This window comes from Coturnix japonica, chromosome 2 (assembly GCF_054131305.1).
Source record: "Coturnix japonica strain WE chromosome 2, WE-NBRP24, whole genome shotgun sequence".
Taxonomy (NCBI): domain Eukaryota; kingdom Metazoa; phylum Chordata; class Aves; order Galliformes; family Phasianidae; genus Coturnix; species Coturnix japonica.
The window spans coordinates 112,985,325-113,003,759 of NC_140664.1; the positions used below are offsets into that span (position 1 = coordinate 112,985,325).

Below are 18,435 nucleotides of genomic sequence, written 5' to 3' on the forward strand. Positions count from 1 at the left end.
AAATAGCAGGTAAAGTGGAAATTTTAATTCTTATTATTTTTTAGGCTCAGACACATGATTCGCTATCCAGGTATATTTGTTTTTCATATCTTCTAACACTTCACAGCCTAGACTGCTGAGATGGAAACAAAACTTAATGGATTTTTGGAGGACAGTGACAAAAGCTGAACTCCAAAAGTTGTTGTCAGTTTCCTGTAAGACCTATTGGATTTGCTCTCCCTGCATATGCAAGTGTGACGGTGAAATACCCGGCGTGATCCCACAGTCCAGCTGCCATGGAGACAGAAAATGTCCACTTAAGGTGTCTTTACCGTGTCTATCTCCAAATACATACATTTGGAAGTAGGAGTACACACGTGGTTTTAGTATTAATGCTCTGCTGCTGTAACCTGTCACTGCAGAATTATAAACAGGGAAAGGCACCCAGAGCTAAGTTTCTGGTGGCAGATCCCCATTCATCAGGTGCAGGATTGCTGTGGAGCATGGTTTTCTTAGAGCGTGGAGAGAAAGGACTTTGGGTGTTTCCAGCATTGTGGAGTTACCACTATTTCTCATGAGGATTTAACTGATGCTATTGAGATATTATATTGGAGTTTTTTTCTTCTGATCCATGGTATGAAATTCGAATAACAAAAGCTCAAAGCGCTCACAAAGATTTGGATTTGCTACAGTTGATTTCATTTTTTTTAGCCAAACTGTGAAATCTGCAATTGTATTTTTAAAATGTGACTTTATTGTCATGTAATTTGACTGTGGGTCAGAATAATAACACCATGTTATATGAAAGTTCTTGGCAATATGTTTGTGTTGGAAATCTGTTTAGACCCCATTCAGTGTGCTGAAGTCTAATGAAAGTTGGGTGCTTTTCTAGATAACGACTGACCATTATTCCGTAAACTTAATTACGCAGCCTTTTTAAACCAGATGCCTTGCTTTGGATTGCACAGGCACTGGTTTGATTTAATACACCGTGTGATCAAGGTATGCAGAATGCAGATATTTATGGTTTTCAGTGAGCCTTGAAGAGGAAATAACAATCTTTTCTAAGGGCTGATGCATTTCATATTCTATCCAAACAGGCATACAATATTTATATAATCAATAGGTTCTTATTCAATGAAATTCTTCTCCTGGGAGTAAAATTAAAAGATGCAAGACACTACTAGTTCTCCACAGCCTGCTAGATTGAAATTAATGCAGTTTTGTCATCAGCTATACTAATCTTGATTTCAAATGCTTAAATCATCATAGGCTGCAAAAAGTTAAATATTAAAATGTTCGCATTAAGTGTTTCCCTCCCCCCCCTTTCTGTATTTCATGGCGCTTTATCAAAGAGTAATACCACAATGGACTAAATATTTTTGAAGATATTTCTCCTCTGGGAAAGAGACATTTACAGAAATTCCGGAGATGAAAATGTCAAATGTTACTCATCCTCTCTGTGGCTTTTTATTCCTTTTTGAAGTACGTTTGCTTCCACTTGGTAGCTGAGGGTGTCACTGCTTGTTATTTGATATCTGGAACTAGGGCACACAAAAGGATGACTAATCCCATTTACTGGAATTTTACAGTTTTCATCAGGCCACAGTTTCCATTTCAAGCTTTATAGTAAAAGCAAAACACTGGCAAACTGACTCCTGTTATTGTTGTAGTAAATTAATATGGGTTGCTATTACAGTAAAAGAGTCTTTTCTGGAGATTATTTCTTGAATTGAAAAGAAAGTTGCATTTAAATATTTTATGAGAGGCAGTTTACAGTAACTATATATACAGTACAGAAGGCTCCCTGTCCTTTCCTGGTTAATGCCAGCCAGCATACTGTGCCCTTTTCCAAGTAGGTGCTCTCTCTATTTCTTTCCTCATCTCTGAATCTGTCTCTCTTTACTTTTTGTGATTTCAAGGCCAGTGGATTAGATCTCTGTGAAATATCTTCTTTTTATTGACACGACTCTAGTAATTACCAGGGAAAAGTTGCATGCAACCTGTGTATCTTGACTAGTTTTTGTTTAATATTCAGCTGATCTCAAGGATCTAATAGTCACTGTTTTCAGCTGTTCTTTACAAAAGCATTTTCTTCCAGTTTCTCCAGCACTCCTACTAAGGTAATTTTTCCAGAGCCTCAGTGAGGGCAGCTACAGCAAGCCTTCAAAACTGGTCTGAGCTCATTGCGATAAATGAAGATAAAAAGAAGAAGAAAATATAATTCTAAGATAGCCATCTGTTTGCATTCTAGCCCTAAGCCCTTCTGTTTCAATCACTGTGCTAGTCTCTTCTCAGGTATCAGTTCATTTCTGTTAGTTTTCCCTCTTTCCCTTTTTGCTCCCATGAATTACCATCAGTATATAATATGGCTCCTTCCATCACACATTCTCCATAATACACGTACTAAACCAAACCTTGTGATCTTCTGCAAAGTGGACAGCTACAAGAGGGCACAGATTTCAATGCCTTGAAGTCAGACTTTACACAGAGAAAGAAATAAAATCCGCATTGCCGGCTATTTGCTTTACTGAAAATCCTACGATACCTGGTATTTTGGACCCCTAATTTTCTGATCTGTCACCTGCACACCTCACCTTCAGATGAGACAGTAAGAGCTAACCAAGGGAGATCTATTGGCTGAAAATAAAGACAGGAGATTTCATGATTTTTAGACCTTGTGATCAATGCTGATTATGTGAGATTTTTCTTTTATTGCTCTATAGATTTTTCTCTTCTTGTCCTCTGAAAAGTGTATCAGCAAAGCAGAGTTTCTCAGACTTTTGTAAAGTAAGTAGCGCTAGAGTCCTCTTTCAGATGGAATCAGAAACATGAACTACTGATACACAGAGGAGTTGGGTTAGACCCTTGAAGATTCAAAGTTTGGCAGACTCCTGAGAGTTCAAGTCTCTCCTACAGATAACACTTGGATGATTTTCAGTTTCCTGAAACCGAATGCAAGTTTAAGGCATGACTGGCTCTATGTTGGGTAACAACGTATAGGCCAACTGTGCAGCCTGAATGACTCTGGAGTTCAGAAAACAAGGATGTGTCCGTGATGTACATTTGGGCACAGTGCCTAGGTGATGGAACAAGTCAGGGTTTATCACACCATACAGCCAGCCCGCCACATTTCTCAGAGGTTCAACACTTAGCATGTTGTGCTCTGGACTGTGTGAGTGCCAGCCAGCTTGGTCGATTTGGGCATAAGATCCATATGCCACAAGTACAGCTGAGCTCACTTGACTGATGTTTTGTTCTGATATTTGTAATAGCTATTTTCCATATAATACAGTTTCCTCTCCTACATGATTTTGCGTCCAAACTAAAGGTCAGTTCTTCATCTGTTTTAAATCAGTATGCCTGTGCTTATTTCATGCTTACGTATACTAACATGTAAGCTGGAAAATTTATAGCCAGTACTGTTACACAAACACACAGAGACTCATGGCACTGGTGTCACCTATGACAACATTGGTAAGGATGTTGAGACATTTTGGAGTTCCTATTTGTGATGTCACTTCTGAGAATGTGAAAAATTGCTGTGTTTCAGTCTCTGAGGGAGGGGTGTATGGGTGGGGTAGGCCCAAGACTCTGCTTTCAGTGGGATTTCAGCTTTTTGAAATGTACCATTTTTGTTCCTGTCCTTTTTTCACCAAAGCGATCTTCAGAGCAGTGCTGCTAACAAACAGAATATTACTATCCCAGGATACCAGACCTTACTTGCAAAACTTTTATTTGTTTGAACAGCAACCAACCTCAAAGCTCTTCTTGCTTGGAAGTCTCGTCTAAAAGTCTAGTGAGAAACAGCACAGACACTCTTGCAGCAGTTTATTGTGAATGGCCTAAAGTGCAACTTTCTTCTGAGTTAACCCTGAGCATCAGATGAAATTGGAGCTGTGCCACGTTAGTGGATTTTCAGCAGCTGAACTACTGTCTAGGAAAGGAAAATGAGTTTTTATGTCTTCTGCTTTGCTCCTCTAAGATACTTTGAGGATTGTTTTTCCTGTTTTGCCTACTTATCCGATCTGGAAGTCTATACACTTAATTCTTTAAAACAGAATAGTAATTTAATGCTTCTAGTTAAAGCTTTTAGCATTAACATGTGCCCCTTTCAAATTACAGAAATATCCCTAGAGAATTTGAAAGCAAAGAACATTTTATACATTATATTTTTTTTCTATTTATTTCTATTTCTATTTATTTGTTCACTTTTACCTCTGCAAGACTCTAAGCAACTGCTTAGATGTGATACTGACGCCCTATATTTGAGTATTGCCTTATGGAGTACAATGAATATAGACAGGAGAATTTATTCTGGTAGATTATTTTTCTTAAAGAATTCTAAAGCCATAAGCCAAAAGCTATGAAGCCATGAGCCATAAGGAGATTGGAAACTGGCGTGGCCTTGATAGTGCTCAGCACATTTATTTTAACATCCAAATCTTGACCAAAACAAGTGCTTCAAAGCCATCTCGTGCCCCATCCTACACACTATTCTTCTTCACTCCTAGCTTTTTCCAGAAGGTGTCACTGTTAGGCAGTGGTGATCAGGAGGCCTGCAGATTTGCATGAAAAGGACTTAGTGGCTCTTCTTTTCTTGCAATGATTATTCAACTCCTAATAAATCAACATCAACAGTTTAAACCATTAGAATTGGGAACATGAAATAAGAACATCAAAGTTTTTCCATAATTTGAATTTACAGTCTGTCTGAGAACATTTAATCCCAAAGAAAAATTGGCTTCTTAGACCACTAGCTTAATAGTTGAGAGTGTGAAATTGCCAACATGATTGGGCAGTGTTAAAGGCCACACTTCTAATGCTCATATTCTTTGCACACAGGCACACATCTGAAAACCACGTGCATACCACTGGACACTGTTTCATAATGAAAAGCTGCAATTAAAAATATTTCTTCTTGCAGGTATTTAGTGAGATTTGATTTATTTGCAGACTTCAGCTTGCACTGGGCTGTGGGTCTCAGAGCAACAGAGGCTATTAAGAAATGAACAGATGACACAGATTTGGAAAATATTATTAATGGGGTCAAGAATCAGAACACTGTGCGGCAAAGGTGGACAAGTATCTCCAGGTTTCTGATGTGGTAATGTATATTAAAATGAAATGCAGAGCATCAGATTGAGGAAAGATAAGCCAGAAGTGCATCTTTAGGCAATAAGAAAATGGAAGATAGCTCAAACTATAAAAGTAGACTAGAGGGCTATTTCTATGATTTGCCATTGAAAAATGTAAATATGGCCTAAAACAGAAGAGAAGAGGTGTTTCTTGTGAAGCCTTGGTACCTCTGACCCAAGGCTGGCTGAGCATTCACCTGGAAATTTGCACTCAGCTCTGGCTTTTCACCTTCAGTTGTGGTGGGCGTAGGCTGAAAGATGGAAAGTGCTAGTATGCTTAGGGAAGTCAACAGCAGCAGGAGAGAAACACTGCTTAAGATGCAGATAAGTGTTATCTCAGATCTAGTAGGGCCATTTGAGATGGAAACTAAAGACATGGAATTTGGGGCAGAACTCTCTATATGAACTGTAGCTACAGACTTTATCACGTCCATAGCTATAACACAAGACTAAATTTAATAGTTTAGGAGGGCCTGTTTCCTACCTGTGTTTCTACACAGTGAGACAATCATACACAAGCTGGATGGTTCATTCATTTCCCATTTGCACTGTGCATGGGGTGGCTGCTGCTGGGTGAGGTATCTTCCATCTTACAATATAAGATGGATAAACCACCACATAGTGTTTTCAGGAAAGAGGGGTAAGAAGACCAAACTTCCTAATGCAAGCCCTGCACTGGCACTGGTGCAGTGTTGTTTTCCCAGTGATGGGAAAAGGCTCATCACTAGGAATTCTTCATCTGCTGATGCCCAGGGAAGCTGCGGAGTCACTACCCATGGAGGTATTCAAGGCCAAGCTGGATAGGGCTTTGGGCGGTCCAGTGAAAGGCATCCCTGCCCATGGGCAGGAGAGATGTAGATTATATTTAAGGACTTGTCCAACACAAGCTGTTCTACAGTTCTATGTTTCTTCTGAAGTGGAATCCATAGAATAGTGCATCTTTTCTGCTCTGGCCAAGGTAGTCTTCATCTTGTGAGAAACTGCTCTGGCAGGAACAGTTCTGTGGTGGTGGGTGGGTGGGTGAGCTTCTGGACCTCCTGTAGTTCAGTGGGGAATGGGTATCCTGTGAAAGCATGATACTCACAGCAGTCCTGGTTCTACTTTGAGCAGACCTTGATGGTAGCTTCTTTCAATCTTAGGGATGACCTTAAAGAGTGGCACAAAGCCACAATCTGCCTGGGATTTTTACTTTCCTGTTACAGCCATCAGAACGGAGAGAGGAAGGGAGAACAGAAGGGAGCAAGCCAGGAGGTATGTCCCTGAAGGACCCTACTGGGGCAGAGTTTCAAGTACTCAGTTTTACAACACATGCTCAGCAATAAATTTACTATTTAACCAATGTGTTGACAAATCAATCCTGATCTGAATTTGTATGTTGCTTTGATTCTTCAGGCAAGTATTGAATATGTGGCCAGATTCTTAATATAGAAGCAATTGGAAGTAGGTCATTTCCGCACTTCAAATACTGTTTAAAAACTCTACTTAAGCTATGGAAGAAAGGGAAGTTTTTCCCATCTTTTCTTCTTCCTTGATTTCTGGAGCACAAATCATTCTATGAAAATAAATTGGCATGAAATAAAAATTATTTCCTTTTTTTTCTTCAATTTTACTCTTTATCAGGCCAATTTTAATGAAATCCATCTATTTATTTTGTGGGTTTCTAGTAACGTACCTTCTCGTTATACCATAAATAATGGTGAAGTAAAAATCTTATGACTATTACTTTAAAAGCAAATTTATGGGTTTTATAATGGATTCCATAATACAGATTTCAAAGTTTACAGTAGTTTAACCATAGACAAACATCGTGTCCTTCCCTCCTTTGTAATTCAGCTGCTCTTTATTTTCTTTTGCAGCTTTATATGGTTTAAACATCTGTTCCCTCAGAGTCGTTCCATGCCTGCCTGCCTTATTAGAGGGTTTGGTGCTGGAGTCCTCTGACTGAACGCCAGAGTCCTTCCCTTTGTTTTTCCCAGTGACGTACACAAGAACTTTGAGGTGGTGTAAGAACAGAGGGATTCGTGGCTAATAAATACTTCATCTAGATGGGTGAGTGTTTGAGCTGGGCTGTTAACTTAATTCTAACCATAAGGAGCAATAACCGCGGCATACTTTGGGTGGGAGAAGACATCAATCACTGTCACTTTTCAACAAAGGAAAATGAGTAGAGATGGAAGAAGCTTTTGAAAACTGGGACTTAAATTTTCATCCCAGCTAATTCTTTTCTGGATCGCTAGTGTTCCTAAAAGCCATCACACAAGTCTTTTTTTCCAGTGGCAATGTTAATCCAGTTACTCAGTAAAACTGGATGATTAATATGTGCATTCTGACAAAGGCTGGCTACAGATACATTACTTGTAATAGAACATAGGAAGACCTTCACTCACATCTATCTTTGGGTATATAGGGAGGTTTTTGCTAGTAACTCCCTTGACATACTAAGACTAACATACCTCTGCTGTGCTCTGAAATTCATTTTAAATCTTTCAGCTTAGGGAGAAGTAACTGCTGTCACAAATTAGCATGCTGTCACATCAAGCTCAGAAACTTCTTTCATATGGTCATTTTGTGTTTCATTTACCTCGCTATTATTAGACAATAAGAAGATTTACTTTTAAATGATCATGTAAGATATATGGGGAGTAATGATTTCTTGATGGAATTCTTTCTGATGTGGAAATGAGTTGCTTCCTGTATAAAATTTTGCACTCGGTGTTTTTAAGGAAACAGGACTGGGGCAAATGTCTGCGCCTCTCAGAAATCAAAATATCTCAGGAGAACAGTTTTTCTTATGAGCATCTGAACTTGCCTGGCTGGGCTCTGCAGTCATCTCAATGTGAGCACAGCTCACCCCTTTGTGCTTTGCATGCTGAGGGTGAGCTCCTGGCTCTGTAGATGCCAGGAGAGGTTTTGCCCTTGACTCCAGGAATTCAAGACATCAGCTTCAGCCTTCAATGCAGCCTGTCTCCCTGCGGCTCTCTGCTTTCCCTGACAACCTCCTTAGCGTTCCTATGGTTATTAAAAAAACTCATTGCTGCTGTCCCTTCCTATTTGTTTTTTGGTTACTGTGTGCATCCAAAGAAATCTCATCTTCATCAGCAGCATCACTACTGTCACTAGCGTGGGGAAGGGGCAGCTCTGACACTGCATCACTGTCTTTGCCCATTACCAGCAAGGGAAAGAGATCTCCTGTATGTCTTATCCATTTAACAAGAGTCTTTTTCAGTTCCAGAGCTTCAGTCTCCTAACTGTGTTCAACAAAGCTGTTTTTTCTTGCAGATATATTCTGCCTCTTTCAAACAGCTGAGTCTTAGTAAACAAAATAGATTTTCCTCTTTGTTCTGGAAAACTGTTGTCATTTAGATGAGTTGCTACTTCTCTAAAATCTCTCCCGCTGCCTAATTTCTTTGAGAGCCAGTTGACTCATGTAACAATACAGAAATTAGAATGAAATTTAGAAGAGCGTTTGCTCTCTATTTTCTCCCAGTCATTATTACTCCATACATGTCAGCTTCAGATTTACACCAGAGTCAGTTTAGAATAGAAGCAGAACTGGCACAATCCTTTCGGATCTTCCAATTAAACATTTTCAGTCTGTTTTATTTTTCAATCTGTATTATGTTTCCCTCTCTTCTTATACCTTCTTAATCCTCAGTGTCCTGATCAGACGGAAATGTTCCTTAGTTCCTTTTGCTTGTTCCTCTGGTAAAAGCATGGATTAAATTCCTGTACAGTAATGGTCCCAGTTTTGCCATTTACATCAGTGGAAATAAAGGGGAGGCTGAGGAGGGGCTTGTACATAAGTAGGAAAACTTTAACACCTTTTGGTAGTGCTTTTATTTACAGAAGAAAAAGAAAGAAAGAACTTCACTTTCAAGGGAAATAAAATATTTTACAATATCATTGCATTATTCCTTCAAGAAAAGCATTTTCTATATAGAACTTTTAACTTAAAAAGGATTTTTACTTGTTATTTTGGTCTGACTGCTGAAAATGTGATTGATTAAATGGTTAATCTTACTGGTTTTGTTTTTGTTTCTTTTCACCTCTTTTAATATTTCTTCAAATCTTTCTTCTAAATTCAGTTTGGTTGAAGTTCATTTTCTTTTCTTAATGGGTTTAAGCAATCTTTTAAATAGTACTATGTAGTCAGAGGACTTTTTCAGAAAGTGGGAGATTTGGATCCTAAACACTTCTCAACCAAAAAGCATCTTAACAACATTATATGTACAGAATGGACAATTTACACTTGGAAGAATGTTGTAATGATCTCCTATAAGTATCCTGATACAGGCTATGCTCTTTTGTAAATGTACTGCTTTGTGCAAGCTATCCACATATTTACTGAACCAGAGAAAAAAAAGACTTTCCAGCCTAATAATTAGATGTCTCACCTTAGGAAACAGGAAAACAGATTTCCACTCTGTGATTATTGTGGATGATTACTTCATGTTTTAATATGAAATGAAGAAAATCTGTGAGAGACTGAGGGTTTAAAGCTTGGCTGATCAGTCATTTATGAAGGAAGAAGGTGAAGTAGATTTACAACTTCTTAATAAATGGAACCAAATTCCTAACAGGTATGAGGATTTTTTTAATTGTTGAGCAATAAGGGGGAAAGGTTAATTATTCCATTTAAACCTAGTTTTTTCTTTCTTAGATTCTTAATACAAACATCTGAAATTAAATTGTCTCTCAGAATGAAACTTAACATTCAGTCTGTAATATCTTCTTTGTATACCTTTGTAATGAGCAAGAACACTTTTCTCTCTAATTACTCTATACTGTTTTGTTTTCTTTGCTGGTCATCAAATAGTGAAAAGCAGTTGTTCGACCATTTCTGCTTACCTATTGAATTCATTCAGTTCTTGCCATAATCAATGAAATGAAGGCTATTACTTTGAGAAATTTTATGCCTTTCTTACAGTACACAAAATGGAAGTGACTTATCAGAATGTCTGTTCTAACTCCTGAAATAGTCCTTGACTAGCAACATTTAGCAAAAAGTTGTCGATGTCTCAATGTATTTTCCGGTGAACAGTTAATATATTTGTGCTTACCGGTACAAAGGCACTACCTTCCATAGCTGCCTTGGGTCTCTAGTGACCATTATTACTGACCAGGCAGTGATAAAACATGTCACACACCTAAAAGTTGTCTGGAAGCATTTTTTGGTACATTTGTATATCTGAAGATTACTTGCTTTGTCAAATCTCCCATGGATAACAATCTCTCATCTCTTTGAACTAATTTATAAATAGTTTGGCAGGATAATCTTGATAGTCTTTCAGTTCACCATCAGTACCTTCAGAAGCACCTTCTCCCTTAAAATAATAAGGAAATAGATCTTGGCATTCAATTTATTTCTACTTATTCCATACTAGATCTCTTCAAGTGATTTCTTCAACTAATTCTCCTGTAATTCATGTCAGTTACTGCATATCTTTTAATCCTGTTAAAAAGAGAATAGTGATTATTTCATTAAGAAGCTCATTGGAAAAATGATCTAAACTGTGCTCTGAATCATTAAACAAAGCCCATAATTGAATTATGTAACACTTGGGATAAATTTCTTTGCCTGTTCCAGAGAGTCAGCAAGGAATATCAGTTTTTAGTGTATTAAACACTGACCAGGAGCATAAAGAAGAATGTTTCTCTTTGTCTGTTTCTTATTTTTAGCTACATTAACAAATTGATTTAAAAATTTACAACTCCATAATTTATATATCAAAAAATAGCTGTCCAAATGTAGTTCTTTTCCTCAAAGTGAAACACTGCCCAACTCATTTTAATGATGCAACTTGACCACTGACCTCCTGATCAAATGTAGCCCAGCACACAATGCATATGAAAATAAAAATTTTATTCTATTTTATTTTAGAATATATAAAATTTATTGCCTTTGGATGTATAAACTGATTTAATGGTGCTCCCTCAAGACACTTTCCAAAGAGATCAATTTGACTACTGAAAAGCCTGGCTGACTTATCACCGAGCATCTGCCAAAAGTCAAGATATGCATGTCAGAGGAAAGGTAGAAATCTCAAATGTGAAGTTCAGTGTGTCTCTTAGAAAGATCTAATTAGTCTTTTGAGAAGAAGATTAATCTGTTTATCTGGTAGCAAATTACAAGTCAAAACCTGTATTTACTTTTGCTCTTATGAAGCACTGAATATTGCATGGAACAATGAATATTGAAGCACCAAGTAGTAGTACAGAACTTGATGTCTGAATCTTTAAATGAATTAAAATGATTTTTTTCCCCTATTTATTCTGAAAATTCTACTTCTAGAACAGTGAGTCTTCAACACATAAAAGGGAAATTCATACCACTGTTAACACTATAGCTGATGTTTAGCTATATACCTTCAATAATATTATATTCAATATGAGAAAGGAAAACAGTTTTCAAAGTACCAGAAAACTGAAAAAAAAACATATATATATTTGACCCCCCAACCTTGTATTGGTGTTTGGAAAGAACAACTTGACAAAGCTGAAAAAAGTTAAGAGCTGAGTAACATGGTAGAAGACATTTTAAAAGAAAATTGTGAATAACTGGGAGCTGCTTAGGAGTATTTTATCAAATACTCCAAAAGCCAGAATTGATAGACAAGGCCATGTTGTTATTGTTGTTGTTTAAAAAATAAAAAATTAAAAAAAAGGAAAAAAAAGAAAAAAAAGAGAAAAAAAGACACAGAACAGCCAGAAGAAAACGAATAGTCTAATAATGATAATAAAAACAACTAAACTTTTACTTGAAGAAAAGAAGTGAAAGCAGATATGGAACAAACAAAACAAACAATCTGGAAAATATACTTTTATATACAGTGAAATTAATGGAAAATTGATAGGTATTTAGGACTTCTTTGATACTTGCTAAGAAAGGGGAGACAAACAGCTCACAATGGAAGTTTAAAAAAAATATTGAGAAGAAATCCAAGTATTATCTTAGTCCACCATTAAAAGAAATTCAGAGAAATTTCTATAAATATAAAAAGGAGTAGAACTGCTCAGTAAACATTCTGCCCTGAGAACAGAAAAAGAACTAAGAGATATACTCACACCAACTAAATACCTTTGGAAGGTATCAGTACATTGCAGAGAAGAGTTGCACCCAAATATCACATACGTGGAGAAAAGCAGCTTTGGAATAGGCAGAATTTCAATCTATCAGAAAAAAATAACGAGTACAGATAGCAAGTAGAGTCATGGGTTGTCAACTGGTGCAATTCAAGGCAAGTGTGTTTCAAGACATAGGATATGATTTGGTGAGCAATACTGGTGGTATGTGGGTGGCTGGACTAGATGATCTTTGAGGTTGTAGTGAAAATGTTAAGCCATGGCCTAAAACAGTGATTGAGCACCTGGTAGGAAGGCAGAGCCAACCCAGGGGAGTTCAGGTGCATGCAATGCACTTGAGTGACTGGAAGGGGTGGAGCAAGGATCCACCCCTTTCCAGACCTCATTTAAGGGTTGGCAGTGGAGATGAGGGTGTTTCTTGTCAGAGATCCCTGCCTACCTGATGTCTTCCAAATGTAAGCAGCTCTTTGTCTTCATTTATGTATGTATGGCTACTGCACTTGGACTTGTTCTTTTTTTGCTGTAGCCAAAGACTTTGCCACTCTGCTATTATCATTTGCTATTACAGCATTTCCAAGGTTTTTTTCTAACTTTAATAATTCTATTAATTCTAGTAAGTCTGTTGTCTTTGAGGGTTTGAGCTAGAGGATAGCTCAATTACAATTTGTGAAGCTGGAAAGTTCCCATTCAAACCAGGAAGTCTATAGGGGGAAGTGAAAAGAACTGTTCAGGTCTAAGCTTATTGCTGCAGATGTCACAACTTGCATAGCATTTGGAGACTTTTACGCTAATGTAATCCATCTCTGCAAAAATGACACATCTGTTTCCACTTTATCTTCCTTATATTATCTTTCTAACATCACTGTAGACTCCATCTGGAACTGAAATTCTCTTTAATTTTTTTTAAAGAAGCGTTCCTGATAAAATCTGGCATTGTAATGATTTGGAGGCAAGGATAAGTTTGGAAAATGGAACATTTTCTATTTCCTGCCCATGTTACTATTGTCCTTCTCTCTTTGCAGACACACATGGTACAGATATATACAAATCTGAATGCATTTATACTGCATGTATACTGTGAGGGAAAAAAAAACAAATGGACTAAGAAAGCAGATTCTTTCTTTGTATTAATAACTTGCATACTAATCCCAAAAGCAAATTAAAATGCATATTTGGAAAATTATTTTTTATATTAATAAATGTATGTCTAACTTTTTAGTATTCATCGTTTTGCTGTTCTTCATTACTTATGTTTTAAAATTTCTCTTGGCTTTGCAGTAAATGCATGCTGTTGGGTCTTGTTCTTGTCTTACTGTAGTGCTAAGGATTTTTGCCTTTGACTCAGTAAGAGCCAGCTCTACTTTTCCTTTTCCTTCGCAGCCTCTTTTAATTTCCTTTACTATATGCATTAGCCCAGAGGTAATACTGCCAATTCTATTATGGAAAGGTTCTTCATAACTTACAGCGTTTAACTATTTCAGAGGGAATGTGAATTAATTTTTTTGCTTGTTTGTTTCAATGATTAATGCCAAGGGGAGCAATTAAAATGTGTCCTCTACATGTTTAATTGGGAGAAAATGCATTTAATAATCTAAGAAGGTTCTTGGTTAATAATGATCTTTGATGTGTCTTGTTGCACTAGGAAGGATGAATTACTGTGATCATTGGAGAACCTGTTTATTTTCTTATTATGGTTCCCCCAGAGATCTCAGTATGAAGCCTTACTGGAGTCAGTGGAGGCTTGCAGTGCAAATATTCTGTTAGTGCTTTTGGTTTAGCAGTAACACTGACTTATTAATCTTGATTCAGTTGTCATAGTAGGGTGAGTATCTTTCCAGGAAAAAAAATGAATGCAAATGTTTTGCTCAAGGAAAACAAAAAAGATATTTTTAAAATTATATTTTAAAGAAACAAATCTGTTGAATCCCCTTTAAAATCAGGATTTTAAAATCAGGATTAAAAGAGGGAATCCAGAGGGTGTGTGGTGGTTTGTTTGGGTTTTTTGGTAATTTACCGGTCTTTCCTGGTAAAGCACTTCAGGCTTTTTGCTGGCATGGATAAGTAATACCATTCATGTGTCAAAAGTTTGAATATAAAGGTATAAAGTAAAAAAGGGCGAGTCCATGAAAGACTGAAGTCCTTCTTGAACAGCTTTGTAAGTCTGTTCAATGTAGATATTTTTACAGAGGAAGAGAAGTGAAAAATTTTGCAGAGTCACATGTGATTATAATGGAACTGTCTCTGGATTTCTGCTGCTTCTTTTGTTCCCTTGTGCTTCTGTTTCCTGTCTCAGGTTTGGGAAGGAAATGCACTGCAGCTTCCAACACAATGACTTATTCCTTCACAGTGTGCATGAAAGGTCTGAGAACGTGTTAATAGTGATGGCCTGGCAATATCCTTTCTCTGCTTATAGAGCTGGCAACACATAACTCACTCTTATGACTTCACTCATGCTTTTTCCCAGTGACTTATATGAGTGATGACAATGCTCAATAGGCACTTAGTCTGGCAAAAGCTATCTAGGATCTTGAGACTTATCTCAGATCTTCAATTTTTTATTTTTTTTTTCCTTTAATCAAAGAAAAAGGTTTCTAAAATGTTTGTCTGTGCCTGAGTGTTTTCTCTAAACTGCTTAGTCAACAGTAATGCCCTCTGTCTAGGACTCTAATGCTGTTCCTAAAGCTAAATTTCCCAACCTTTGAAATAATTGTTTCTTGTACTCTTGATCAAACCAATTTCTCCTTTTCCCTTTCTTGCTCTCTCCCTCTTTTCCTCCTATATGTCAGATATCTATTTGCCTAATCTAGATAGTTGTCTATCTGTCTAACATAGATAAATAAAAGAGAAAATGAAATTGTGAGCGTGCATATTTTATCAGCTTTTAAACATCACAAATCAGTACATGTTATGGCTTATGGGATTATTTAACTCTTACAGTACCTCTCAAGGAAAACTAAACACAGAAAATAAAGTTCCACTTAATTTACACAGACAAAAGGAAATCAAGGAGCAGTCCTTTAAAGCATGGGAAAATTTCTGTTGTCATTAGAGGATTTTGGGTCACCTCTCAGGTTGCTTCATTTAGTCCTGGCTGTCAGCAATACTGGTAAATAGATATAATATGGTTGAAGGTTTCTCAAGTGTTTACCCACAAGGTAAAGTAGGTATAATGTGAGTGGAAAATATCAGTCCTGTAAGTTAATAACTCAATAATCAAGAATATTGTATGATTTGCTGGTAAGTGGCTGGATGTATGCACTGTTTTTAAAAATTATTTTATTTGGAGTGAATCATCACAGTGAGTCTCTTGACGTTTACTACAGTTTAAGTTAAAAGAGAAAGCTTTAAAGCTAGAGTTTAGAAATACTTATAGTCTCATGAGATGCTTTGGTTTCCTAGAAAGTTGTGCAGCTTGTACTATTTGTCAGAAAAAATTAATCCAGTATAAGTCTTAATCTGCATTGATATAAGTGTGAGAGGCAAGTTGAGCCACACGTGCCTATTTGCTTATTTTAAGCCCCAGTTGTAGTACAATTATATCAGATTTGATATGTCCATAATCTGTGCTGAGATCAGTCATTCAAAAACATTTTGAAAAGCAGTGATGTGTGAGTGCGTGCTTTGGAGGTTTCCTTTGAGGCTTTGGATTGTGAGTTTGTTCAATCTTACATAAGTCATTGAGTCTTAATGGAAGCTTTGATCACTGATGGAAGAAAACAGCTTTTATTAATGACATTCAGAACTCAAAGGAGGACTTAACAGTGTCTTATGTTTGTACACATGCTTTGGCCCCAGTGTGGAAATGTTCCCTGTGTCCCCCAAGGCAGAGTACAGTATGTTCTGATGGAAAGATGGAAGTTGATGAAGTGTAAGTAAGCACTTCTCAATAGATATAGAAACCAAAGGATAATAGGTTTTATTACTTGATCTGACTTTTTTGAGAAGTCATTAGTTATGGAAATGGTCAAAAGCAAGAGCTGCAACATTAGTCAAAGATTTCTTACTTAGTGTGAATGAAAATGGTCATACAAGGATTGCCTCATGAACATGTAATGGCAGGGGAAAATCATGCAGTTTCATAGGTTTTTACAAACTGTGTTTTTACTGAAATAATAGTAGCAATAATAAAAATAATTCTTAAAATAAAGAGCTTTGCTATAGTGAATTGGGTGCTGGTTGAAAATTAAGTACCTACGGAAATCAAATAGCATGATATTGTCACAGTGAGTTAAAAAGGAAGAAGTAAAAGATCTGGTCCCAGTCCTTGTTCTGTTAGTGGACCACAGGAAAATCACAGCACCAGTAACCTTAATATATATATTTTTCTTACTAGGTTCAAATTGATCCTCTGAATATCCTTCTCAGGTATAATGCATGATGAACTTCAGTCTGTATCTTTAAATACATTCAGTGAAGTCACAGTGGCAGCAGCTAATGCTTGATGTTTATATTACCTTATTTTCCATGTGAGATAGGGGGTTGGAGGGGGGGGGGGGTGGTAACAAATTAAATGAATTAAACAAACAACAATACCTAAACCTTAATAATCTTGCTAAATCAGGAAATGAAGAAGTTGATGGAATTCTTATAATTATCTAGATCAACACATTCAACATAAGTGTAAGCATTCCAAACATTATGAAAGAAGTTGGAATATCATTGTATGGTGGACTGAGTACTGACTGTCCAACAGAGCACAGAGGGTTGAGATAAGAAGCACAGAGTCTAGTTGGAGGCCTAGAAAAAAACTTTTTTACTTTAATTGTGGAAGAGTACTGGAGTAACCTGCCTAGAGAATTTGTGGTGTTTCCTCTGGAGTTATTCAAAACCCACCTCAATGCTTTCCTGTGCAACCTACTCTAGGGAATATGCATTAGGATGAGCCTGGCCTGGAGAATCTCCAGAGGCCTCTTCCAACCCCAGTGATTCTGTGGGTTGAAGTAGGTGTTCTAGCCAGAAGTTTAGATTTTCTTTCCTTATAAATATACAAAGCCAAAGCACTGACAATTTTTTTATTTTTATTTTTTTAACATAACTGGTTAACTACATTTTTTTTAGTGAATACATTTAGCTATATTTTGTACAGGAAATAATAAAATATAGCATTGTTGTTGTGTAAGATGGTCAGATGGTTTTGATCATAGTGGAGAGCTTGTCACACTGGAGCAGCTTGGGCATTCTCAACAGTATCTTAGCTGTGATCTCACAGACACTAATTGGAAGACATCCCTCTGGTGTGACTCCAAATTGAATAACAGGATCTCACCTTAAAAGTGATATCTGCTGAAAACAAGCAACTTTACATGATGGTGTCCTTTAATTCACAGCTTTCCTCTGGATTTTGAGATCTTGATTCTACTGTGTCCATGGTCTAAGCATGAATGTCCACTTCTTGACTTGCTTCTCATGGCTCAAAGTGAAGGCTACAATTTCCTTCCTGTATGACAGCAGTGACCAGCTACCACACCTTCTTGTTGATGGATTGAGGTGTTTTCAGACCTGAAGTTGCATTCCCTCCAGCTGTCACTAATGTATACAATTTTTACTAGGCAAGAATAAAGGGACTTAAGGGAAGAAAGAATAGAAGTGAATTGTCAAAGGAAATCCTGCTATTGATTTCCACCATTTCCTTCTATTGTTGAATGTCGCAGATGCTGAAGTAAATTTCTACTGAGATGGGAATCCCACGTTAACTATTGTCATCCACATTTGGTCTTCGCCAGCATTTAAATCATTTTCTCTTCTTGTTTGAATGTCCAGAGGGGACAATGATATTTTAAACATTTTTCTGAGTGAGCATACTTAATGTTTCCCACTGGTCATTGTCCTTCCAGTCAGGCTAAATACATTGAAATAAAAATGTTTAACCTTCCATAAAATTTCTGGCAGCTCTTATGTAACAACGCGAATAAATATGTTTGCCAAAGCAATCAACTTATATAAGTGACATCATGTTGACTTTTTTTTCCCTTCCCTATTCTTTTAGATTAATTTATATGTAACATAATTGAATTCCTCCATGACACTGTTGATTTTGTCCCTAATGAGTTGTCTAAGAGTTTTCCAAGAAACCCTTCCAACCCTGAACCTATGTCTGCCAAGGGACTTCATAGTCATCCTCCATTCATCATACATGACGTTGTCCTTGTAGGTTCAAGTGTTCTTTTTTCTGCATGAGCATGAGTAGCCCTTACTGGGTGGATGTGCATCCAGAATGTTCTGATCTACAGCTCTG

The 18,435-nt window shown here is 37.0% G+C and overlaps 1 long non-coding RNA gene across 1 annotated transcript; it reads left to right on the forward strand.

Annotated features, from left to right (window-relative positions):
- Positions 1-6,254: 6,254 nt before the first annotated feature.
- LOC116653010 (uncharacterized) lies at positions 6,255-18,146 on the forward strand. Its single transcript, XR_014943021.1, has 3 exons — positions 6,255-6,368; positions 6,974-7,166; positions 17,528-18,146. It is a non-coding gene; the product is annotated as an uncharacterized LOC116653010 (long non-coding RNA).
- Positions 18,147-18,435: the final 289 nt, after the last annotated feature.